The following is a 26,880-nucleotide window of genomic DNA, read 5'->3' on the forward strand; positions in this document are numbered from 1 at the left end:
TCGACACAAATCGCTAGATGGGCGTCCTTCTCCTAGGATCGCCCAAATCGGCATAATTGAAAGCCGATTTTGGGCGTCCTCAACTGCTATCTGTCGCGGGGATGACCAAAGTTCACGGGAGCGTGTTAGAAGCGTAGCGAAGGCGGGACTGGGGTGTGCCTAACACATGGGCGTCCTCAACCAATAATGGAAAAAAGAAGGGCGTCCCTGACGAACACTTGGATGACTTTACCTGGTCCTTTTTTTTCTTACGACCAAGCCACAAAAATGTGCCGTAAATGACCAGATGACCACCGAAGGGAATCAGGGATGACCTCCCCTTACTCCCCCAGTGGTCACTAACCCCCTACCACCCTCAAAAAAAATTTTTTAAGTATTTTTCCAGCCTCTATGCCAGGCTCAAATATCATACCCAGCTCCATGACAGCAGTATGCAGGTCCCTGGAGCAGTTTTAGTGGGTGCAGTGCACTTTAGGCAGGCGAACCCAGCCCCCCCCCCCCCACCTGTTACACGTGGTGGTAAATGTGAGCCCTTCAAAACCCACCCAAAACCCACTGTACCCACATCTAGGTTCCCCCTTCACCCATAAGGGCTATGGTAGTAGTGTACAGTTGTGGGGAGTGGGTTTTGGGGGGGGGGGTGGGGGGGCTCAGCACACAAGGTAAGGGAACTATGCACCTAGGAGCAATTTATGAAATTCACTGTAGTGCCCCCTAGGGTGCCCAGTTGGTGTCTTGGCGTGTCAGGGGGACCAGTGCACTATGAATGCTGGCTCCTCTCATGACCAAATGGCTTGGATTTGGTCGTTTCCGAGATGGGCGTCCTCGGTTTCCATTATGGCCAAAAATCGGGAACAACCATCTCTAAGGTCGACCTAAATTTCGCAATTTGAGCATCCCCAACCGTATTATCGAAACGAAAGATGGACGCCCATCTTGTTTCGATAATACGGGTTTCCCCGCCCCTTCGTCGGGATGTCCTGCAAGGACATCCTCAGGAAAACTTGGGCGCCCCTTTCGATTATGCCCCTCCACGTACGTCAGCCTCTCACTTCCTAGTAGACCACTTCTCATGCTTTCCACTCCTTCTGGGGTGTCCACTCTGTTGCTAATCTTCATGTCAACCACAAAAAAACATTTTTTTTCCTTCTAACCCTTCAGCTGTTCCTTCAGTCTCCTTGAATCGACAGGCCGTTCTACATTTTTCAGGATTGCCAATGATCTTTGGAATTCTAGTCCCACTCACATTCAGTTTGAACAATCTTATCTCAAATTTCATTCTTCCATAAAAACCCACCTTTTCTTCCTGGCCTTTTCAACAGAGTCTTAACGTGATGGATAGTGGTCACCTGCATTCCCTGAACTGACAGCAGCAATCCCCAACTTATACGTTCTGTTCTCACTATCCTATCTGGAATTTGTAGTTCTTTTCATGTTTTGGTTATGATTTTATCACCTTTATTGTAAACCGCTTTGATTTTAATTTGAATGACAATATATCAAGCCGTAATAAACATAAATATAAATACTATGGCTCAAAATATCGGCCCTAGAACAGATCCCTGAGACACTCCACTACTCACCTTTCTTCTGAGTGAATTCCACTTACCACACCCTCTGTCTCCTATCAGTCAACCAATTTCTGATCCAGTTTACCACCTTGAGTCCCATCCTCAAGCTGCTCAGTTTTATGAGCCTCCTATGAGAAACGGTATCAAAAGCTTTGCTAACATCTAAGTAGACCACATTCAGCACAGACCTTGATCCAGGCCTTTTGTCACCCAGTCAAAGAAATCTATTAGTTAAGTTTGGCACAACCAACCTGTGGTAAAACCATATTGCCTCCAGGGGCATAGCCAGACCTCGGTGGGAGGGGGATCCAGAGCCCAAGGTGGAGGGGCACATTTTAGCCCGCCTCCCCCAGCCACTTTCAACCACCCCCCCCCCCCTGCTGCCGCCACCGCAAGGTACCTTTGCTGGCGGGGGTCCCTAACCCCCGCCAGCCTTAGTCTTCAGCACCGGTCTCCGGCGCGTTCGCTGATCTGTGCTGTGAGCCCTGAAGTACAGCACATCTTGCACATTCTTTTAAGTGAAACTGAGCACTTAAAGGAATGTGCAGGACGTGATGGACATCAGGACTCACAATACAGATCAGCGAACGCGATGGAGACCGGCTGAAGAAGACTAAGGCTAGCGGGGGTTGGGGACCCCCCCCAACAAAGGTACCTTGCGGCGGCGGCAGCAGGTTGAAAGTGGTGGGAGAGGGTCGGCGGGGGGGGGGGGGGGGGTCGAAAGTAGAGGGGGCCAGGACTAAATCTGTGAGGGCCCATGCCTCTGTGGCCCCACCTAGCTACGCCCCTGGTTGCCTCAGATCCTGTAATCCATTGGATTGTAGAAAGTGACTATCCTTTCCTGTTGCAGCATATCCATTATCTTTCCCATCACTGAGTTTAGACTTACTGGCCAGTGATTTCCCACCTCTTCTCTGTTACCATTTTTGTGAAGAGTGACCACATCAGCCCTTTGGAACCTAGCCCCATCTCCATGAATATATTAAAGGGGAAAAGGGATGGGATTTGATATACTGCCTTTCTGTGGTTACAATCAAAGCAGTTCACATATTATATATAGGTGCTTACTTTGTACCTGGGGCATTGGAGAGTTAAGTGACTTGCATAGAGTCACAAGGAGCTGCAATGGGAACTGATCCCAGTTCTCCTGGTTCTCAGGCCACTGCCCTAACCATTAGGCTACTCCTCCACTCCTTAGAACATCCTTAGGACCCAACAAAACCTCTCTAAGCTCCTTCAGTATCCATCAGGTCCCATGGCTTTCCCACTTTCAGTCTGCAAGTTGCTGATAAACACTATTCTGTGAATGGTGTGGTATCTATGCCATCCCCATATGTATTCTTGTCAATCATATGCAGAACTTCTCCATATGATTCTACTGTGAATATCGAACAGAAATATTTGTTGAGGATTTCTGCTTTTCCCTCATCCCTTTCCACATATTGGCCCTCAATACCTTTGAGTTTAGTAATTTCACCTCTGGCCTTCTTCCTCTCACCAATACACCTGCAAAGTGTCCTATCACCCGCTTCACATATTTACCCATTTTTTTCTGCATTTGCTTTGGCTATTCTGATTTCTCTCTTTAAAATTTCCAGCTTTATGTGGTATTCATTTTTGTGTTCTTCATTTTCTGAATGCTACTTTTTTTTTTTTTTTTGCTTTATTTTTGCAGCCTCTTTTGAGAACCATGGAGGTTCACTCTTCCTCTTGCTTTTATTTACTTTCCTTACATAAAAGTCTGCTGCCCTTTTTATAGCCCTTTCAGTTTAGACTACTGTCTTTCTACTTCCCTTATTTCCTTCTACCCTGCCAGTTCCTCTTTATACCAGGCTATAATTTGTTCAGGAAAGACAAGGTAGGAAGAAAGAGAGGGGGAGTGGAATTATATGTTAAAGATAATATCAAAGTGCCATCCATTGCCCAGCCACTAGCTGAAAATGGCTACAAGATCTTTTATAGGTGGTATTATACGTCGATGAGACTGCAAAAGTTTTACACACATATATCAACAGACTGTTGGAGGGAATGTGGAGGGAAAGGTACATTCTGGCACATTTGGTGGGAATGCCCAAAGGTTCAAACATATTGGACAAAGATCCTGGGGAAGGTGAGAGAAATGACTGAGATAGCTTATCCAAACCGAGCTGAGAACTGCCTTCTTCATATACGGCCTGAAAAGAGCCCAATACACTGTCATAAGTTGGTTATTCATGTGTTTGGGGTGGCGTAACTGGCACTGGCAAAAACATGGAAACAGAAGGAGACCCCTACCATGCAGGTGGTGGAAGGCAGACTACACTATCTGTATCAAATGTCAAAATTGACAGCAATGCGAAAGGGGCAACTCCAGAAGTTTCAAAAAATATGGGAATCATATGAACAATGGAAGGGATTGTAAGGACATAAGTTATAAGATGTCTGAGGTGGGAGGGGAGGTGGGGAGGAAAGGGGGAGAATAAAAGTTGTAAGTAAATAATTGAGTTATAAGAGGTTGATACCTTGATGTACTACACTTACAGTGGTTATGTAGCAAGATGTTGATGTATATTTCTCTTTTTTGAAAACCAATAAACAGATATTAAAAAAAAATAAAGATAATATCAAAGTGACAGAATTGCAGGACTTACGTGGTAAGGAAAAAGCAATGTGGAACAATCTGGAAAGGAGGAATGAAACATATATTTACATTGATGTGATATACAGACCTCCATCACAGACAGAAGAAGCAGTCAGAAATGTAATTGAATATATTCAAAATATAGCTGATTTTAATATGCCAGGTGCTGATTGGGGTATCCCTTTTGCAGATTTTCTATAAGTAGGGAGATACAGCAGTTGGTAATTGAACCCAAGTGGAATGGGGTCATACTGGACTTAGTGCTCATGAATGGGGAAAGTATTTCTGATTTTATAGTGGGTCATTAACTGGCATCCAGTGATCACCATATCATATAGTTCAATAGGTGTGGAGAGGGTTCATTCAAAAGTGAAGGTTCTACACTTAAAAACTAACTTTATTGAGATAGGGGATTACCTTAAGGAGCTGTTAGCCGGATGGAAACATCTGGAAGAAGTAGGAAAGCAGTGGACAAAACAGTTACTACCAAAAAGAGGAGGATTTGGAGGAAAAAGCCTCAATAAGGCTCCTTTCTTTATGGCACCTTCCTTCTTGATCAAGGAGCTATTGTTATCATCATTGGCAAAAAACCCGCCAACCTCCTTTAAACATTATGTGAATATTTTGTACTAAATATTTGTCTTTGACTGGACACTTGTCTATAGATTGTACACCTGTCTTTTAGATTGTAAGCTCCTTGAGCAGGGACTGTCCTTCTATGTTTGAATTGTACAGCGCTGCGTAACCCTGGTAGCGCTTTAGAAATGTTAAATAGTAATAGTAGTAGTAGTAGTAAGGGCAAACAATCTTTTCTAAGGAAAGTAAATAAAAAAGGAAAAGAAAGCCACTTTGGTTCTCAAAAGTAGTAGCTGAACAAGTAAGCTTTCAAAAACTACAAAAAAAAACACAGAAAGAGGAAGACAGGCAGCAATATCTGGAAAAGCTAAGAGAAGCTGGTAAAGTAGTCAGGAAGGCAGAGAAGCAAATGGAACAAAAAATAGCCAATACAGTAAAATAGGGGGTGGGGGACAGAATAAGACATTGATTAGATATGTTAGTGATAGGAGGAAGTGTAAAAGTGGCATTGTGTGACTCAAAAATGAAGGGGAAAAATATATAGAAGCTGTAATACTAAATATCTATCTTATCGTGTATTTCCACTATTCATGATGTATTGTAAGCCACATTGAGCTTGCAAAGAGGTGGGAAAATGTGGGATACAAATGCAATAAATAAATATGGATGAGGTGGAACTGCTTAATAAATATTTTTTGAGGACTGTGTTCATGAGGAGCTAGCTAAACTAAAGGTGGACAAATCGATGGGCTAGATGGCATATATCTGAGGGTACTGAAGGAATTTAGAGCAGTTCTGGCGGCTTCACTGCCTGATATTTTCAGTGCTTCTTTAGAGTTGAGAGTGGTCCTTGAAGACTGAAGAGTGGATGTGGTCCTTCTCCACAAAAGTGGAAGTAAGGAGAAGATTGGGAACTACAGGCCAGTTAATTTACTTACCACAGAGGTCAGACTAACGGAAACATTTCTAAACAGAGAATAGTGAGGTTTCTGGAATCCACTGGATTGCAGGACCCGAGGCAGCATGGTTTAGAGGCAGACAAATCTCATTCATTTCTTTGACTAGGTGATCAGAGAGTTTGATCAAGGGAGATTGCTTAGGTTTTAATGGCAAAGAGAAAAAGGAGAACAAGTCCCCCATGGAGATATAGAAAATGGAACACAGTAGGGATGACCAAAAAGAGCAAGTCTTTTTTCTATAATCCAACAGGACTCGACATGGGCCATGTTATGGTGAGCAAGCAAGCCAAACCACCACGAGGGTGGAGGTACACAAATTCCTACGAAAAGTAGAATCTGAGGAAAGGGGGAGTAGGAGGAGTAGGCTCTTGAACAACACCAGTAGGCGACGTAGGCTAGGAACAATCTCTTTATTTAAATATGAGTACATGTATTTTTACATGTATGTATTTATATATATATATATATATATATATATATATATATATATATATATATATATTCTAGCATTTCTGCAATACATTTTTTTAATATAAAATTTTTTTTATTTTAAATTTTATATGTAATTTATGTTTATCACACATTTAACGTTTTATACTTATTTTACTTTTTTTTGCATGTTTTTTTTTATTTCATAGACTCCTGAAGAAGGCGCCTGTAGCGCCGAAACACGGCTGTGCTGAGTCGAGTGTATATTTAAATAAAGAGATTTAGGGGGCACCTTAGATTCTGAGCTCACTTACAATTACCATATCAGTTCACTGATGCAGAAATGCTTTTAAATTTAAACTACTTCACTCTGTCTGCAATTTATACCAGCAATCTCCTCTGAGAATGCTTGTTAACACTCTAGTCTTACCACACTTAGACTATTGTAATTCCTTGTTTTGTGGCCTTGGGACTAACAGATCAGATATCTGCAGCTAATAGAAAATACAGCAATCAAACTGATAGCCCACACCAAGAGATAAAGAAGGCCAGAGAGCTGACTAGCAAGCAGCCGCACGTAACATGGTGGCTGCCACATGGTAGCTCCCTGGCCCGGGCCATCTTCCTGTTCCAGTTTCCCTCACCAGGGGAGTGACGTCAGAAGGTATCCCAGTGGTGATTGGCGGGGGGCCAGAAAGTGGGCGGGGCCAAGCCCGACAGCAGCAGGAGGCAATAAAGGATTGCTGCAGAGACAAGGGAGCCTCATTGGTGGTGGGTCAGCAGATCGTTTCCCCTCCCTCCCTGGGAAACCCCTCAAGGGTAACATGGGTGCGGGATACATCATCTGTGTATAAAAACAGTTGTAGAATTAACAACTCTATGCTGTTTCTGTTTAGTGGTCAGGTATGAACTCCCGATTAACTCACCACCACCTATGCAACATGATACGACCTGTTAGTTAAGTCTCCCCCTTGCAGCACAAACTCATTGTTTATGTCTAGCCAGTCTAAACTTTTATAGATATTGGTTCTTTAAGTGTATGATACTTGGGTGAATTTGTTAATGTCCAGCCTACTTCTTGTTCTTTTAGTTAATGTCGAGCCTTCGCTTGTTATCATTCCATAATTTGATGTTAGCCAACTTTGTCACAGCTGGCGGAGGCACCCGAGCCTAGGGACTGTTGGAGGTGTTGGAACAGTGAACGAAAAGGGAGTTTGGTCGCTTGAGGCAGCAACAATAACACTCACTGGTGACCGACTGAGCACCTAGCTGGCTCTAAACAGCAGGTGGTATGTTGGAGAAGGGTACAGGGCAAAGCGGAGAGATACGCGGCCACGCTGGAGGTGAGGATATAGCTAACTGCACAGGGGCGTATCTGGGATTCGGCGGTAGGGGGGGGGCCAGAGCCAGAGTGGGGGGCACATTATAGCCCCCCCCCACCGCCATTGCCACCCCCCTGCCGCCGCCTCCATTGCCACCCCCCTGCCGCCGTCACCACCACCAACATCTACCTTTGCTGGCGGGGGACCCCAACCCCCGCCAGCCGAGGTCCGCTTCCTCTAAAAATATTCGTTGAGCTGAGGTCTTTTAAAGTTGTTCATCTTCGCTCCCACTCCTCCGTGCTGCTGTTGAAACTCTCTGGAATCCAGTTTCGGAGTCTGTCTGACGTCGCTGCACGTTGTATGTGCAGGACGACGTACAACATGCAGCGACATCAGACAGACTCCGAAACTGAGTTCCAGAGAGTTTCAACAGCAGCACGGAGGAGTGGGAGTGAGGACGAACAACTTAAAAGACCTCAGCTCAACGAATATTTTTAGAGGAAGCGGACCTCGGCTGGCGGGGGTTGGGGTCCCCCGCCAGCAAGGGTAGGTGTTGGCGGCGGTTGGGGGGACCAGGGCAAAATCTGTGTGGGCCCAGGCCCCTGTGGCCCCACGCAGATACGCCCCTGACTGCCACATGGACCAGTGAGCCAGGCTCCCTAGCTGGAAAGGCATGGCCGGGAGATGAAGCCTCTACTAGGTTGGATTCAAGGCTCGGGTGCTCCCTAGGGGTGATATATTGATGTATTCAATAAAGCTGTGGCCATTTACTCCCAGAAAGAACTTGTATTCTGTTTGGTCATTGTGTGCCTTCTGTGTGGGGTGCTTTATGTATAGGGTGGGGAGCAAGAGTGTGTGCAGCCTGCCTATGTTATGACCTTGTAACTCCATTACTTCATAATGAGCACTGGCTTCCTGTATTGCTGAGAATCAGATTTAAGATCTTAACATTAATACACATTACAGGCTTTCTTATCACAGTTGTTTGTTCCTTATACCTCTGCAAGATCCATTAGATCTCTCAATCAAAACCTCCTTGAGTACCCAAACAGATAAAAGAAGGAACTACAAGATGTGTTATATTCAGCGCTGCAGGACCTTCTATGTGGAATGTCCTGCCTTTCTATTTTCAACAAGAGGCAACATTTATCCACTTTAAGAATGCTTTAAAAACTTGTAAAACCCGTTTGACTTGCAGGGTCTGGTGTGCCACAGCAGCAAGGGCTGTTTTTTTTTTTTTGTACTAATGCCTTCTTGCAACCTTCCTTTTACTGTTACAGTTCCTTCTAATACCCCTTCCCTTATAATGTGTTTTAGGATCTTTTTCTTCCTTTTTTGCATCCTTTCTTCCTCTTTATATTTATTTTATGATTTATAAACTGTTAGGATGTATTGCACGATCATCGGTATTACAAAATAAATGTGAACTTGAGATATGGTAGAAGTGTTCAAAACCTTCCATGGCATAAATGCATAGGAGATCAGTCTCTTTCAATTGAAAAAGAAGCTCTGGAAAGAGGAGGCATCGGTAGGTGAAAGGGGATAGACTCAAAGAGTAACCTAAGGAAATTCGTGGAATAGCCTCCCTGTGGAGGTAACAGAGATGAAGACTGTATCTGAATTCGAGGAAGATTTAGGTGACGATAAGGGCTCCCAAGCTAATTCGGCAGTAATCCCTTGGCATTAAAAAAAAAAAAAAATTCTGGTCATACCGGAAATGGCACATACTGGGAGTGGCACTACCACTGGCTGCCGCGTTAAGCTGGCAGTAGTGCTGGATTGGCGCACAACAAAGCGGCGGTAGCTCTGCTGCCACTTTGTAAAGGGCCCCACAGAGCCTTATGTTACCATTGTAACATTAATGGAACACTGCACTCACTTTTTTTGCAGTATTTCAAAATGTAGATTAATAAATCAGTATGCCCTCTATATTGTAAGTTGTTAGCAATGAAACTCTTTGCACTGCTATTAGTAATTTCCTTGGACCCTTCAGAACTGTCATGTACAGAAAAAAAGAGAGAAGAGGCAATGTTGGGCTGGTGGACAGGAGAGAGGGGATGTTGCTGAATGGATGGGTAAGTAGAAAGGGAGGGAAGAGAGAAGGCGATGCTGTACCTGGAAAGGGGAACGGAGATAGAGGGGGTGATGCTGGACAGGTGGGTGGGTGGATGGGTACAGAGAAAAGGCAAAGCTGGATTGGTGCTTAGGAGAGAAGGGGAGATGAATGGATGAAAGGGAGGTGAGGGAAGAGAGAAGGGGTGATGCTGGAGAGGTGGGAGAGTGGGAACAGAGAAGAGATGATGCCGGATGGGTGTAGGTGGCAAAAACAAAGGACCAATCCTGGATGGGTGGCTGAACAAGTAAGTGGGAAGGGAGAGAAAAGGAGAGGGGATGCTGAAGAATTGGTGAATGGCAGGGAGGGGAGGGAAAAGAAAAGAAAAGGGAGATGCTGGACACTGAGAATAGGGGTACTAGAAAGGTCTGATTTAGTGCCTGAGTGCTGATGTAGGAGCCAAAACAGCTAATTCAGACAACTCCAGGTCACCAGAGATTGATCTAGAACTGGAGGGCTCGATCTGTCAATTTGCTACCAGAACTTCTAAATGCCTTTATAAAATAGACTTCTAGAACCAGCCCCGGTAGTGCACAAATGCTGGCATCAATTTATATGTGCTCTGAAAAAGGACTAAACAAATGTGGGTACTCTATACATATACACCTATATTTTGTAAAATGTGCAGGTATATCTCAACCCTGCCTCAACTTTGTCCAAACTATACCCCCAGGTATGCCTATATGCAGACTGTATGTATGTTTTGCATGTGTATGTGGTTTCAAAATTTTATAAAAGCCCTTTTATGCATGTAAAACAGGCTTTGCATGCAGTAAAGCTCTATATAAAGTACCAGTCACAAGTGATCAACATCTGAAAACGTGGGCAAAATACAGAAAAAAGCTTACTTAGAGAGAACCAACGTACCATAGTAGCTAACGCCAAGCTTCATTATCAAAGATGGCACTTGAAAGTGAGGATGTATGTATTTTACTGTTGAAGTGTCATTAGTATTATACATCTTTAGGATTCTATTGTGTCTTAAGAGCCACATAATACACTTGCTCATGCTTTTATCACTGTCTTACTATCTACATACCAACCACTTTTAGAATAATAAAAAAAAAGATTATGATCTTCCGCTTTATGCCCAATTGTTTTAAGAGTCTAGAGACACATGAGTAAAGAAAGACACAAATCACCACCCTGATAAACCATATAAAATGATCTTTCCTTTGGAATTATTCAATTAGTTTTGAGAACTTAATGCTCCTTCCTCCTCCTCCTCTCGGCAGGCCTGTCTCTCAGCCACAGACTTACCACAATAAATAAATGCTAGAATTTCCCTGCACAAAAGCAGCAAGCTCCAAAAGAAGGGGGACCATGTTAAATTATTCAAAGTGCCCTTTCCTTCCTAGTTCTTTTCTACCAGTTAGATGAAGTGGGCATTTGAAGTGAATAGCAGATTATTCATAGCAGGTACAAGGTGAGCAGAAGCAGAGCCCTATTCAGGGCACTCTTAATTACATGGAAACCTTCTGGCCCAGCTGTAATTGAACTATAAATATCCCTGATGACATGTGATGTCACTACTTGTCAGTACAATAAAAACAACTGAAATTTGAATAACACAAGCTTTTTCATACTGTACGGATGCGAGCAATGCAAAGTCCTCTGTTCAACATGGCTTCGGTTCGTAAACAACTGTTTTATACACTTTTCTCCAACCTCATTCTTCAGTGAACATCTTTAGAATAAATAATTAGTGTGGGAACACTTCTCTAGCGCTATTCTCAGACTAATTGCAAAATCTGCAGAGGTGGATTTTCAAAAGTTCACAAATTCAATGGCGCTTTAATGGGCCATAAACAAAGAGATTTTCAGCCCCATGCATTAAAACACATGAAGAGTAACAGATAAGTGAACCTGTGAATGAAGATAAGTCTTTAATTGACAAGAAAATGAAGGATTAAGCTTCAGTTTCATTACAGCAATGCACCAGAGGATTCAGACCCTGGCCTGCATCAACCAGAATGCCAGAGCTTTCCCGAGGGACAGAAGACTAGATTTTCTGAAGAGATGTCAAGCTAAAAACCTAACTAATGCTGATCCATAATCTAATTTTTCTATTAAAACAATCTATATGAAACTGTGAACATTTTAATAAAAAAAATAAACCCTAATGTTGGCATTAAAGATAAAAATGGTTATAAAACATGAAAGAGCTTTGGGTCTCTCAACAACAGATACACATACTCCCCCTGATATTCAGTCCTTGGCAGTCAACGGTTTTTTTGTTTTGTTTTTTTTAAACACTGGGCACTGTGGGTTTATCACAGATATTCAGTACAGCCAGTATCCAGATACCAGCCTGTGTTAAATATCCAGGTATAACTTACCTGGCCCTACTTAGCTGGATACTGGCAAAATTTGGATCCAGTTTCCAAATAATATCACTGCTAACCAAGTAAATTCCAACTTCATCCAGGCCTCAGACTGCCCCGACACTACCTGGATATTGCCAAGATAATACTACTGAAAACCCAGATGTACTACCTGGATAATACTGCTGAAAATCTGAGCATGGACCTGGTGAATGGGATTTATCTGGGTAGGAGTTGTTCCTACCTGGATAAGTCCCCTGAGTATGAAGTCCACTATTTAGTGTTAACCAAATCTCCTAGAAATTTATGGATTTAATATTAAGGAAACCAAGTGAAAAATACAAGTAAATTCCATCAAGTCCTGCAGAAAACAGCAAATCCCTACATCAGATTTACTTTTTGGATGCAAAGCCACCCATGTCATTGCATCACGTGTCTTCAAAAATAGTAGCTGTAGACCCATGGAAGAATTTAAAATATGGGTAGTCATTCATACACATGGAAAAAGTCAAGCAGAAAGTGAATCATGCGTTGCACTTTTGAGTTTCCAGGATCTGGGGTGCTTGTATGCATACAGCGATTTGTTAACAAGACTGTCCAATGGAATTAAGTTTGAGGGCAAAAGAAATTCTCATTCCTGATTAAAATTTTCCATAAGTCCCTCTGGATAACTGTGTAACCCACGCCTCTCAGCTGGGTTAGGTTCTCTTGTTATCTCCGCCGAGAGCTGACCTTGGGGTTCAGGAGACTGGGTGTACACTACTCACTTCAGGTTTCCTCCAGATCCTGCACAGGAACCACACAGTAGCCAGGAGAGTCAAGAAAATTAACTGAACTTTATTTAACAACTGGAGCACTGCATCAGTTGTCATGGAAGTCCTAAGCACACAGCTATGATGGCAACCAGACTTGATCTTACAAAGTCACAAGAGCAGATAACCTTTCTTTCTCGGGTTATGCCTTAAGCCTGACCTGTAGCCAGAGAACACCCCGCAGTCAATTTCTCCAATGTAACATCACTACCAAACAAACAAACTACCAATGTAACATCACTACCAAATCCACAAACAAACCTTTTTCGGAGACAGGAACGCAGTAGTATTAGAGGACATGAAATGAGGTTGAAGGGGGGCAGACTCGGGAGTAATGTCAGTAAGTATTTTTTCACTGAGAGGGTGGTGGATACATGGAATGCCCTCCCGCGAGAGGTGGTGGAGATGAAAACAGTAACGGAATTCAAACATACGTGGGATAGACACAAAGGAATCCTGTTTAGAAGGAATGAATCCACTGAATCTTAGAAGATTGGGTGGCAACACTGGTAATTGGGAAGCAAAACCAGTGCTGGGCAGACTTCTATAGTCTGTGCCCTGATCGTGACTGAGTAGATATGGATGGGCTGAAGTGTAAATTTTAAAGGGCTTCGATGTTAACTTCAGATATTTTAGTACAAGAACAGTGCTGGAAAGACTTCTATGGTCTATGCCCTGAAAATGGCAAGGACAATCAAACTCGGGTATAAATATAAAGTGTCGCATACCATGAGTTTATCTTGTTGAACAGACTGGATGGACCGTACAGGTCTTTAGCTGCCGTAATTTACTATGTTAGTATACTACCATCGGAGATTTGGATCCAGCATTACCGTCCCTGCCCTTCAGGGGTCTACCCTGAAATAAATCACCAGTCACAGGCAGACAGCATCCTACCCTTGAGCCTGGTTTGCGGAAAGACTCCCCAATCTTAACCTGCAGGTCAGCTCCTCTGATGGCTCAGGAGATTAACAGCAATGACCCTGATCCTGCTCTTCTATCAGGGTTGGTTCAGCAGGTATCCCTCTCTCTTTTCACCAGGTCATTTGGTGGGGGTATAGAATTAAGTAGAGGTTACCAAGGACAAATCTTACAGCACTGTCCTTCCTTATATAGAGAGATCAACAGCTGCACCCCACACTGAGATTCCACAAATCAGAACATCCTCAAGTGTGAGATGGACTCATGACTCAGGGCTCCAATATAACAAAATGTTACAACTGCATTTCATGTTTGTCAAATTACACATATATAAAATGCAGCTCCAATCACTAGACCATGGTAGCATGGTACCCATGCTCACAGACAACCTAGGCTCAGTTTTGTTACACATGATAGGCACCTTCCTAATGGTCAATTCCTACTCCTTGGAGCTTACAAGTTAGCCAAGACAGACCAACAAGATGCACAACAAAAAGCAAAAGAATTTAAGCTAATGCCGCAAGGCAGCCCATCTTCAAACAGGAAGCCCTTAATGTAACTGAATAAAGCTGCAAGAAATCAGGAGTCTGCCCCCAAAATCTATAAAAGAAGAGCACAGAGGTGGAGGAAGTGACATCATTGACCAGTATGGCTACTTAGTGCCCTTGCTCCCACTCATTCTGAGTAAATTTGATCAATCCCCGTTCATTGGCAGTTCCCGAAGCAAAAAAAAATGCACGCTTCTCTATTGCTCAAATATATCAATGGCTTATAAGCCCAAAGCAATGCCAATGAGCGAGATGGTGAAGCCTACCACTTGCTTTGGGGCATGAGCATCTTGCGCTGTGTGACTCCAGAGCAGGAACCAGTTTCCAAAATAGATTCAGAGGTCTTGATGGCAAAACACACAGCCTATTCTTTCCCTTAGGTGCTAAACAAATATCTGAGCGAACTTCAGCAGGAAGTGAAATGTATGAGGAATGAAATTTTAGAAAAAAAAAAAAAGACACAATTCATTGTGACCTGAGAAAGCTGGGTGATCATGTGGATGATCTTGAAATTCAATTTGGAGATCACATAGAGAAGTATTTGAGTATTTGTGCCCAGGTGGAAGACTTATCGTCTAAACTGAAGGAGACAGTCTACAAACTAGATGACTTAGAAAATTGAGGCAGATGAAAAAAATCTGCATGTTTGCAATTTGCCAGAGGCAAATAGTCAGCAAGAAGACATCTTGTCAACTGTGCAAGTACTATGTAAAAAACTCCTGGGAGTCGGTGGAGAGGGCTCACAGAGCTCTAGGCCCATCTATTAATATTAAGTCCAGCGGCATTATTATACATTTTAAAACTATTCAGACCAGGAATTCTTACTGCAGCAAACAAGGCTGACATAGCTTTGGAAAAAAAACTAACAAATGTGTTAATTCTGGCTGGCAAAACATACCAGGTTATATCACTAGAAGGAGCATGGCACCTGTTGAGTGAAGCAGGTATGACATTGAATTCACTCCCACCATCAGTAGTGGCACCAGCTGTGAGGGTGAAGTTGCGATGGTGGCAATGATCACAGAGCAAGCCAAGGAGATCTAGGCCCACTCCACTCTGAACTAGAGTCTTATGCCCACTTTATTTAACCAAGTGTTTTTCACTCAAAGTGAGTTTGGAGCACAGTTTGGGACTGTTATGGCCTTATGTCTATTTCTTTGAGCCATTTTGTTGGATTTTGTATTTGGTATCGATGACTGCTTAGTGTGAATAAGGGGTGTGAATGTGGGGATTGTGTTTTCTCCTAAACATTCTGCTTCAGTAGAGGCTGGAGGATGCAATGGGACATATGCTGGTCCAGTTTTAGGTTTGATAAAACCTGGATTGGGGGTGGGGGGTACAGTAGATACCTATAGATAGAGGGATGGGAGTGGTGGGTTATTGGGGTTCTTGTTAGCACACCTCCTGCTGCCACTGGAAGGGGAGGCTGCTTGGTGGGCGTGCAGAAGACGACCCATGAAAGCAAGAATCTCCAGATGAATGTAGGAGACTCGGCAGGTCTGCATGTGTTTGGGCATCATGTGAACTTTTATGTACATACTGATATGCTGATAAAAAAAGAGGTTTCACTACTTGCCCTGGGATTGGTAGCATGGAATCTTGCTACCATTTGGGTTTCTGCCAGATACTTGTTAACTGAATTGGCCACCGTTGGAAACATGATACTGGGCTAGACAGACCATTGGTCTGACCCACTATGGCTATTCTTATATACTTATGTACTTATGGCGATTAGGGGAATAGTTGGGAAGGAGTTAGCTTTTGCTCGTATATATGCCTCCAATGAAGCTCGGGCCAATTTTTATATCAAGGTTCTGACTATTCTAATTCTTTTTCTGCAGAGTAAGTTAGTAAGGGGGGAGGGTAACTGAAATGGTATTGTGTCTCCACAGCTGGATCAATCTTGCCCCCCCCCCCCCCCCCCCCCCCCTCTGGAGAGGATATGAGGATAGTGACAGCATTGAAAGAAATGCCTGGAGTGTGGAGTGCTCTACAGATCAGGATTACATGTTCTATTCTCATTCTAGGGAGTACCTATTCTAGGCTGGACTATATATTTTTGGACAAGACCTTCCCCAACCTGGGGGGTTCTTCCCAACTTGGGTCTATTACTGTTTTGGATCACACTCCAAGTTTGATCATTCCAATCATAAGGGAAGAGGATACAAAGAAGGAATGGTCCTTAAACAATAACCAGCTACAGAATGAGTAGCTCTGTACTAAATATAGGGAAGGCTCTTATCTTAAGCACAACTTAACTTGGGCCCTTCTATAGGGACTGTATAGGATGCTTTAAAAACTGTTACCAGCAGGCTAGTCAGAAGTATATAAGGGAGGCCCTTATTTCACAGCACAAGTTGCAAATACAGCATTTACAGGTCCTGCATAAGCTGAGTCAATTCAAGTGCTCCAGCATTTGCAAGCAACTAGATTGCATTTGGGTAGATTGCAAAATACTGATATGGACTTAGCCTTTGGGGTAGCAAGTACGTATTTATGCAAGGTGCATAAATTGTAGGCGCACAAGTTGCAAGTTTATAGAGTGGTTATTTGGCTTAAGGATAATACTGAAACTTGTTTGACTCAATGTTCTTTGATCAAAGTGAGATATCAGAATTACTATCAATCTTTATTTTTAAAAAATCCTTATATTTCGGATTTTGAGATGGGGGAATATTTAGCTGGAACGTGCCTTCCCTCTCTGATTCAGACTCAGCAGACTAGCTTGAAGGGTGCTTATGACTAGGAAATTCTCCAATCAACATCTTGCTGTCCAGTAAGGCCCCTGGGCTGGATGTTTTTACTAGAGAATTTTATAAGACCTCTAACAAGGAAACAGCTCCACTTTTATGGCAAGTTTTCAATTCTGTTCTGAAGGATGAAGCATCACCCCCATCAGTGATAGAGGCCTGGATAGCTATTTTGCCTAAGCCACAAAAAGACCTACTGGAATGTCAATTGTATCAACCTATTTCAGTTTTAAATACCAATATCAAGATCTTGGCAAAGGCTATAGCTAATAGATTCTCAGTGCTCCTTCCAGATTTGATACATCATCACCAGCTGGGATTTATAGCTAGAACACAGGCCTCCTTGGATAATATCCAGAGGAAAGTGAATTTGTTACATATAGTCAAGATGAGAAATTTTTCTGGAAGTCTAATGAGTATCGATGCTGAAAAAGCATTTGATCAGATTCATTGGTCATTCCAGAGTACAAATTATATCATAGTGATAGGGTGGATCAAATTGGTACAGGGGTAGCATTGAATGTTAAGGAGGGCCTTAACCAAATAGATTGAAAATTCTACAGAAAACAAAATACATCTTCGAATCCCTATGGATTGAAATTCCATGTTTAAAGAGGGAAAGGTTGTGATAGGAGTATACTATCGTCCCCCTGGCCAGACAGATGTAGAAATATTATCAGAAATTAGGGACTGTAACAAACTGGGCAACACAATAATAATGGGTGATTTCAATTACCCAGCTAACGACTGGGTAAATGTAACATTAGGGCATGCTAGGGAGATAAAATTCCTTGATGAAATCAAGGACTGCTTTATGGAGAAGCTGGTAAGGAGCCAACAAAAGAAGGAAAAATTCTAGACCTAGTCCTTAGTGGAGCACATGATTTGGCGCAGGAGGTAATGATGATGGGACCACTTGATAATAGTGATCATAATATGATCAGATTTGATATTGGCTTTGGAGTAAGTACCCGCCCCCCCCCCCCTCTATCCTTCCAACCCCAACAACAGCTGACTTCTACTACCCCAAGAAACCGTAACCCACCATGTTAAGATATCCAGGGGAACAAAATATAACACGCTCTGTATGTCATTTGATTTTTGAATCTGTGAATGAATAATAAGGCATCAACAATCTCAGGATTCAGTCTAGCTCTCCTGTCTTCCATGATCCTTCCCACAATAGAAAAGTTCTTCTCAGAAGACGTGCCGGTAGCATGAATGCACTGGAGCCCTCGTGCAAATTTCACCAGTTTTGGCCAGCAGTTTTGCTTGTTTTTCCAAAAAATCAAAACATCATTATCTGCATTAGACAATGACATGGGGAAAGGGACAAAGTTTGTCCCGTCCCTTTGGGTTCCATCTCTGTCCCATCCCCATTCCCGTGTCTAACCATGTGTCCCCATCTCTGTCATTTTCTAGATGCTATGTTGAAACCCTCTGTTCAGTGTGCAGCAGCAGCTAAGAAAGCAAACAGAATGTAAGGAATTATTAGGAAAGAACAAAGCTGAGAATATTACAATACCTTTGTATCACTCAATGATGTGATTGCCCCTTGAATATTGTAAGCAAGCCTGGTCATTGCATTTCAACAAAGATATAACAGAATTAGAAAAAGTACAGAGAAAGGCGATGAAAATGATAAAGAGGATGGAATGACTTCTCTATGAGGAAAGGCTAGAGGCTAGGGCTCTTCAGCTTGGAAAAGAGATGGCTAAGGGGAGATATAATAGAGGTCTATAAAATACTGAGTGGAGTGGAATGGGTAGATGTAAATTGCTTGTTTACTCTTTACAAAAATACAGATCAAATTTGCAGATGATACAAAACTATTCAAGGATGTTAAAACACGTGTGGACTGTGAAATATTGCAGGAAGACCTTAGGAAATTGGAGGACTAGGTGTCCAAATGGCAGAAGAAATTTAATGTGGACAAATGCAAGGTGATGCACATTGGAAAGAATAATCCGAATCACAGTTACCTGGTGCTAGGGTCCACCTTGGGGGTCAGCGCTCAAGAAATAGATCTGGGTGTCATTGTAGATAATACACTGAACTCGTCTGCTCAGTGTGTGGCACCGGCCAAGAAAGCAAACAGGATGCTAGGAATTATTAGGAAAGGGATGGTGAATAAGATCAAAAATACTATAATGCCTTTGCATCGCTCCATGGTGCATCCGCACCTTGAGTATTGCAGTATCTCAAAAAAGATATAGCGGAATTAGAAAAGGTTAAAAGAAGAGCAACTAAAATGATAAAGGGGATGGAACTCCTCTCGTATGAGGAAAGGCTAAAGAGGTTAGGGCTCTTCAGCTTGGAAAAGAGACGGATGAGGGGGAGATATGATTGAGGTCTACAAAATCCTGAATGGTGTAGAACAAGTAGAAGTAAATCGATTTTTTACTCGTTCCAAAAGTACAAAGAATAGGGGACACAAGGAAGTTACATGGAAATACTTTTAAAACAAATAGGAGGAAATATTTTTGACTCAATGAATAGTTAAGCTCTGGAACTCTTTGCAGGAGGAGGTGGTAACAGCGGTTAGCGTATGTGGGATTAAAAACAGTTTGGACAAATTCCTGGAGGAAAAGTCCATAGTCTGCTATTGAGACAGACATGGGAAGCAACTGCTTGCCCTGGGATTTGAAGTATGGAGTGTTGCCACGATTTAGATTTCTGTCAGGTACTTGTTAACTGGCTTGACCACTTTTTGGAAAACAGGATACTGGGCTAGATGGACCATTGGTCTGACCCAGTATGGCTACTCTTGTGTTATGTTATTACTCAAGGGCATGCATTGAAGCTATTAAGTTGTAAATTTAAAACAAATCAGAGAAAATAATTTTTTACACAATGTGTAATTAAATTCTGTAATTCGTTGCCAAAGAATGTGATAAAAGTCCATAAGCCATTATTGAGATGGACTTGGGGAAATCTACTACTTATTTCTAGGATAAGCAGTATAAATCTGTTTTACTCTTTTGGGATCTTGCCTGGTACATGGAGCTAGATTGTTCACTGTTGGTAACAGGATGCTGGGCTTGATGGGCACACTATGGCAATGATTATGTTCTTAGAGGTTGGAGAATATTGTAGGACACGGATGCAAGCATTGTATTTATCAAATTATGTGTTCTCCCTGCAGGTCTCTGCCTAGTATGCTGCAAGTTCTTGTTTCCGCACAGGCGGGGCCCTGCAAGGAGAAGGTCCCGACACTGGCTGAACACGGCTTGAGGTAATCGCTGCTGGGGTCAAGGACAAAAGACTGTGAGGAAAGGGGAGGGGTAGAGAGAGAGAGAGAGAGAGATGTAGCACCTGCCATGGGCAGGCAGGAGAGAAGACAGAGGTATAGAGCTCAGGGCTGAATTTACCAATGGGCAGCTGGGCCCCCTTTTATCCAGGGGCCTGGGACAACTGCCCTTTTTGCCCACTGGTAAAAGCAGCCTTGGGCATTAGTTTTTTTCTTGTACAGTTTTGCTGTTCATACAGTTTTATATACTTGTTGGCATACTGTTCAATAAAGACCTCTGCAAATAAAAAAAAAACAAGAAAAGACGAGCACAGACTGGGGTGTGTGGGTGATGAGAGAAAGAAAGGAATTTCAAGACAAGCCATGCTGAGAACTCTATTATCTCTGTGTATTGAGAAATTCCTTTCTGCTCTCTCATAAAAGGAGAACAAGTGAGTGATCTACTCTTCCTTCACCAACTTTGGCATTAAGTTCCCCTATCTTGGTTACAATTTCTTGAGATATATAACCCCAGAAATCTAAGTGAGACAGCAAAGTTGCAATCGACTTCTGTTACCACATCCAGAACCAGGTCCTGTAGTTTTCCCCATGCTATCTCTGGAGAGGTTAAGTTGGGGGGGGGGGGGGGAGACCATGAATGAAGACCCTGGCCAGTTAGATTGTAAGCCCTTGTGGATAGGAAATACATATTGTACCAGTATGTAACTTGCCTTGAGCTTGGATTTAGAAAGGTGATTAATCAGATACAAAATCCATATCACATATTATATGCATAGTGAAGGCAAATCATCGTTCCAGGTGAGGAACTGTACAGTGTCATAAGTACGTAAGTGCATAAGTAATGCCACACTGGGAAAAGACCAAGGGTCCATCGAGCCCAGCATCCTGTCCACGACAGCAGCCAATCCAGGCCAAGGGCACCTGGCAAGCTTCCCAAACGTACAAACATTCTACAAACATGTTATTCCTGGAATTGTGGATTTTTCCCAAGTCCATTTAGTAATGGTTTATGGACTTGTCCCTTAGGAAACCGTCTAACCCCTTTTTAAACTCTGCCAAGTTAACTGCCTTCACCACGTTCTCCGGCAACGAATTCCAGAGTTTAATTATGCGTTGGGTGAAGAAACATTTTCTCCGATTTGTTTTAAATTTACTACACTGTAGTTTCATCACATGCCCCCTAGTCCTAGTATTTTTGGAAAGCGTGAACAGACGCTTCACATCCACCTGTTCCACTCCACTCATTATTTTACAGACCTCTATCATGTCTCCCCTCAGTCTCTTCTCCAAGCTGAAAAGCCCTAGCCTCCTTAGTCTTTCTTCATAGGGAAGTCGTCCCATCCCCGCTATCATTTTAGTCGCCCTTCGCTGCACCTTTTCCAATTCTACTATATCTTTCTTGAGATGCGGCGACCAGAATTGAACACAATACTCAAGGTGCGGTCGCATCATGGAGCGATACAACGGCATTATAACATCCTCATACCTGTTTTCCATACCTTTCCTAATAATACCCAACATTCTATTTGCTTTCCTAGCTGCAGCAGCACACTGAGCAGAAGGTTTCAGTGTATTATCGACGACGACACCCAGATCCCTTTCTTGGTCCATAACTCCTAACGTGGAACCTTGCATGACGTAGCTATAATTCGGGTTCTTTTTTCCCACATGCATCACCTTGCACTTGCTCACATTAAACGTCATCTGCCATTTAGCCGCACAGTTTCGTAAGGTCCTTCTGTAATTTTTCACAATCCTGTCGTGAGTTAACGACTTTGAATAACTTTGTGTCATCAGCAAATTTAATTACCTCGCTAGTTACTCCATCTCTAAATCATTTATAAATATATTAAAAAGCAGTAGTCCTAGCACAGACCCCTGAGGAACCCCACTAACTACCCTTCTCCATTGTGAATACTGCCCATTTAACCCCACTCTCTGTTTCCTATCCTTCAACCAGTTTTTAATCCACAATAGGACATTTCCTCCTATCCCATGACCCTCCATGAGGTACCCTGTCAAACGCCTTTTGAAAATCTGGATACACAATATGAACCGGCTCCCCTTTGTCCACATGTTTGTTTACTCCTTCAAAGAATTGAAGTAAATTGATCAGGCAAGATTTCCCCACACAAAAGCCGTGCTGACTTGGTCTCAGTAATCCATGTCCTTGGATGTGCTCTGTAATTTTGTTTTTGATAATGGCCTCTACCATTTTCCCCAGCACCGACGTCAGACTCACCGGTCTGTAATTTCCAGGATCTCCCCTGGAACCTTTTTAAAAAAATCGGCGTTACATTGGACACCCTCTAATCTTCCGCTACCACGCTCAATTTTAAGGATAGGTTGCATATCACTAACAGCAGCTCCGCAAGCTCATTTTTCAGTTCTATCAGTACTCTAGGATGAATACCATCTGGTCCAGGAGATTTGCTACTCTTCAGTTTGTTGAACTGCCCCATTACGTCCTCCAGGTTTACCATGAAGTCAGTAAGTTTCTCCGACTTATCCGCTTGAAATACCATTTCCGACACCGGTATCCCACCCAAATCTTCCTCGGTGAAGACCGAAGCAAAGAATTCATTCAATCTCTCCGCTATGTCTTTATCTTCCTTGATCGCCCCTTTTACCCCTCGGTCATCCAGCGGCCCAACCGATTCTTTTGCCGGCTTCCTGCTTTTAATATACCGAAAAAAAATTTTGATATGTTTTTTTGCCTCTAATGCTATCTTTTTTTCGTAATCCCTCTTGGCCTTCTTTATCTGCGCCTTGCATTTGCTTTGACACTCCTTATGCTGCTTCTTGTTATTTTCAGACGGTTCCTTCTTCCATTTTCTGACAGCGTTTCTTTTAGCCCTAATAGCTTCCTGCACCTCACTTTTCAACCACGCCGGCTGTCTTTTGGACTTCCGTTTTTCTTTTCTAATTCGTGGAATATGTTTGGCCTGGGCCTCCAGGATGGTATTTTTGAACAGATTTTACCCTCTCAGTTGCCCCCCTAAGTTTTGTTTTAACCGGTCTTCTCATTTTATCATAGTCTCCTTTTTTAAAGTTAAACGCTAACGTATTTGACTTCCTGTGTATAGTTACTGGCGAGGTGGACGGTAGTAGACTCCTATCACCGTCATTTTCCCTTTTATACATGGAATTTCAACCCACAATGATTCAAAGGTGTGATTTGTGTCCTGCTGAATTTGTAATCTATCTGAGTCAAGGCTGTCTTTGCACTTTATGACTGATATGGAATTATTTTACCAAATTCAAGTCTACAGACCAAAGGCAGGTTAAAATTGTGATGATGTTAATCCAGAAGAGTCTCAATTCATGTTTGAATAGTGTCAGAGTTTGATAGAGATCAAACCCTTGACCCTAGGGAACTGAGGCAGAGACCTGCAAGAGATCTAAGAAGGCCACTGATCAGTGATGAAGTCTGAGGTAGTTATCTGGAAGCTCCTTACTGGGCCAGCACAAGGTGAGTCCTAAGTTGAGACAACATATTTTTGCTGGTTCAACAGTCTTCTTGAAACAACACTGTACCAATGGCTGTGCGAGGGGTACAGTTACAAAGAGCACAAATATGGAGGGGTACACAAATTACTCCTAGCCCACTGTTTCCCTCATTGGCTATGGTGAAGTGATGAGGGGGGAGGGGACATAGCTTGATATTTCTTGCCTTGGAATTTGTCCTGTGGAAACTTTATTTACTTGGCCTTTACCATTGCCTAGTTCTGCACCACTGGTTCCTGGTTCCTATCCAACAGCCAGCTCCATACTGCTATCTTCTTTACTACTAGAGGTATACTGCCCTTGGAATGCATGATTACTCCCTTGTTGGAGCATGACTGGGTTTCTTTGATAGACCTGCACCTATAATTATTCCATCCTCTGTGCCTATGGGCAGAATCCTCACCATTATATAGTTCTGTAATGGTTTCTTAACCACAACATTTTACATCTACAATAGAATTGGATGCAATTATATAGAATTGGATGCCTTAAGAAACAAAGGGTTTCCAGTCTTCCTTGAATAGATATTTTGAGAACAAATCTATAAGGGGTCACCTTGTTATAGGCAGCAGGAAAACACTTAAATGGTAGCATTTTAATTATTTACGTGCATAAGTGGCCTCTTATTAAATACCAACAAGCGGAGAAACATGTGCTATGATTTGATGGTGTGTACTTTGCCAGTGGAGGTGTACATGGGCAAGGTTTGGGCAGACTGCACAAATACACATATAGGGGTGAATTCTATATATGGAACCATAAAAAATGGCACTGAAAAAAAATGTGTTTAGGGCCATTCTATAAACCTCAACTAAAGTTAGGCGCGGTTTATAGAATGCACACAGTGCCCATTCCCTCAACTAAAATTTAGGAGTGACCCTTTACGCCAACTAAAACCTGGTGTAAATGCCCACGCCTAATATAGGCATGGATCGGGCATATTCTATAAAGTATGTGCAATTTTTAGGAACGCCCATGATCTGCCCATGCCACGCCTGAGGCCATGTCTTCTTTTGAAATCCGCGTGTTAGAATTTATGCACACTACTTTAAAGAATATGCCTAGAAAGTTGCACATGTAAATTCTACTTAATTAATTAGGATTTATTTACTGTCTTTTTGAAGGAATTCACTCAAGGCAGTGTACAGCAAGAATAAGTCAAACATAAGCAATAGACAATTACAGCAGTAAAAATATTCAAACAACAATTCAAGTATGGCATAGTATGCTATATTGGAAAACTCCGGAGAGGGAAACCAAAGTACACTCAACTGGAGTGAAGAACAAAAGCATAAGGAGCCTTCAAGATAGGGGGATGTCAACTCAAATTTTATTGGACAGACCTGACACGGTTCATGTTTCAGCAAAATAGCCTGCGTCAGGGGTCTTAAACAGTACACAATGTCCACAAAATGTTTGCATAAAATTGCAGAGACACACAGCTCAAGCTGAAGATGCTAACAGATGCCAAGCAATCACAGACACAGCTGGATTATCATCTACCAAACGCATCCACTGCAATATTCACGTATTTTTCTTTGGATAATAGATTTAAATAGGCACCATGTTATATAGTTATATACAATTGCCATCCGCGCGATTCACTTTGTGAACTTTTTTCCTAATGTAGTTCATAGCTTTCAGCTTTGCAAGCATATTGGCTTCTATGCCTTTGTTAAGCTTTAGTATATATTTGTGACTTAAAGTAACAGTGATCCCCATCTTGCCTCTCTTTATATATTGGAGGTCTTTTTTTACAATCTACTTAGTAATGTTTCTTGATCATTTTTCCCTTTTTGTTTCTTTCATTATGATTATTGTTTTGGTTCTGAAGATAATGACAATTTTTGTACATTCGAAAAATGTAAGCTACATGTACACTCCTCCAACCTAAACAACAGCCCTGGGAACAATGCGCACACTTTGAGGACGCATAGTTGAAGTATTTTGTCAATGCCAGCATTAATATGAATGTCTGCAACAAATGCAGGCCATTACATTTAAATGAGCTGCTTTGTAGAGTTTTGCATATTAGCAGCTCATTTACATTTTCACCTAGTTAATGCCACATTCTCTATATTAATGACACAAGCAGTAATGCAAGTGTTTAAGAGGTTAATGCTTGTATTAACATTGTTTAGTAAATAAGCCCCTTCCTGGCCTTAGAACCAGGGGAACAGGGTTCAATCCTACTGCAGCTCCTGTGATTTTGGCAAGTCATTTAACTCTCCATTGCCTCAGGTACAAAATAAGTACCTGTATACAATATGTAAACCACTCTGATTGTAACTACAGAAAGGTGATATATCAAATCCCATACTGTCTGTATAAAACATATGTTTAATCAGGGCTCCTGAGAAGTCTTTCTAGTATATCACTGCCTGAACCGCCCTCAGATCCATAAACTGTCTTATCATCAGATTTCTTCTTATCTTTTGTTTCTATAAATTCATGCCTTCAGTACTTGCTCAAAATCTAGAAGCAAGACCTTCCCTTTCATTTGAGAAATTGTAAAGCTAATTGCCTCAAATTATTTATCAATTGTGGAAATCGCTTCCTATAATAAATCAATTTCCTTGAAGACACTTTAATTATTGTTTTCTACTAAATCAGCTTTTTTTTTTTATTTGCCTGCTAAAATCAAAGGCAAGGTATGGAAAAAATAGGATAGGAATTCAATTAGGTTTTTCTTTTTACTAATGCTTTCACATCCCAGGGCTATTTCTTTTAATATTTGTTCACTTTTGCCATGCTTTCCTTCTGCCTTCCAAGAGGTAGTTTCTGAATAACACAGTAAAACACTCAAACCAAATCAAGAGGAAAATGTAAAAATCTAATCAGATTAATCACATCCCCCTTACCCTCATACAAAAAGCAATATTTATCCCTCTTCTGGCTCTTGGAATCAACCCTCCAGAAGGTAAAAGGTGTGCAGATCTCACTCTGACATTCACATTACATTACATTATTTATTTGGATTTTGCTCCCACTTTTTTCAGTAGTAGCTCAACACTGGCAAACACTGGAGTAAGGTGTACCGGTTGGTGGGAGCAACAACTGAACTTATAACCATTATACCTCCATTGAGGAAATCTAGACTACCCCAACTTGACATTTCGTCCTTTAGATTGTAAGCTCCTTTGAGCAGGGACTGTCCTTCTTTGTTAACTGTACGGCG

The 26,880-nt window shown here is 42.2% G+C and overlaps 1 long non-coding RNA gene across 1 annotated transcript in view; it reads right to left on the reverse strand.

The window, feature by feature from the left end:
* LOC115470730 overlaps positions 1-26,880 on the reverse strand; it is a 561,138-nt gene that overhangs the window by 494,847 nt on the left and 39,411 nt on the right. The gene's annotated exons all lie outside the window — the stretch shown is intronic.

The sequence above is a fragment of the Microcaecilia unicolor genome, chromosome 5 (assembly GCF_901765095.1).
Source record: "Microcaecilia unicolor chromosome 5, aMicUni1.1, whole genome shotgun sequence".
NCBI lineage: Eukaryota > Metazoa > Chordata > Amphibia > Gymnophiona > Siphonopidae > Microcaecilia > Microcaecilia unicolor.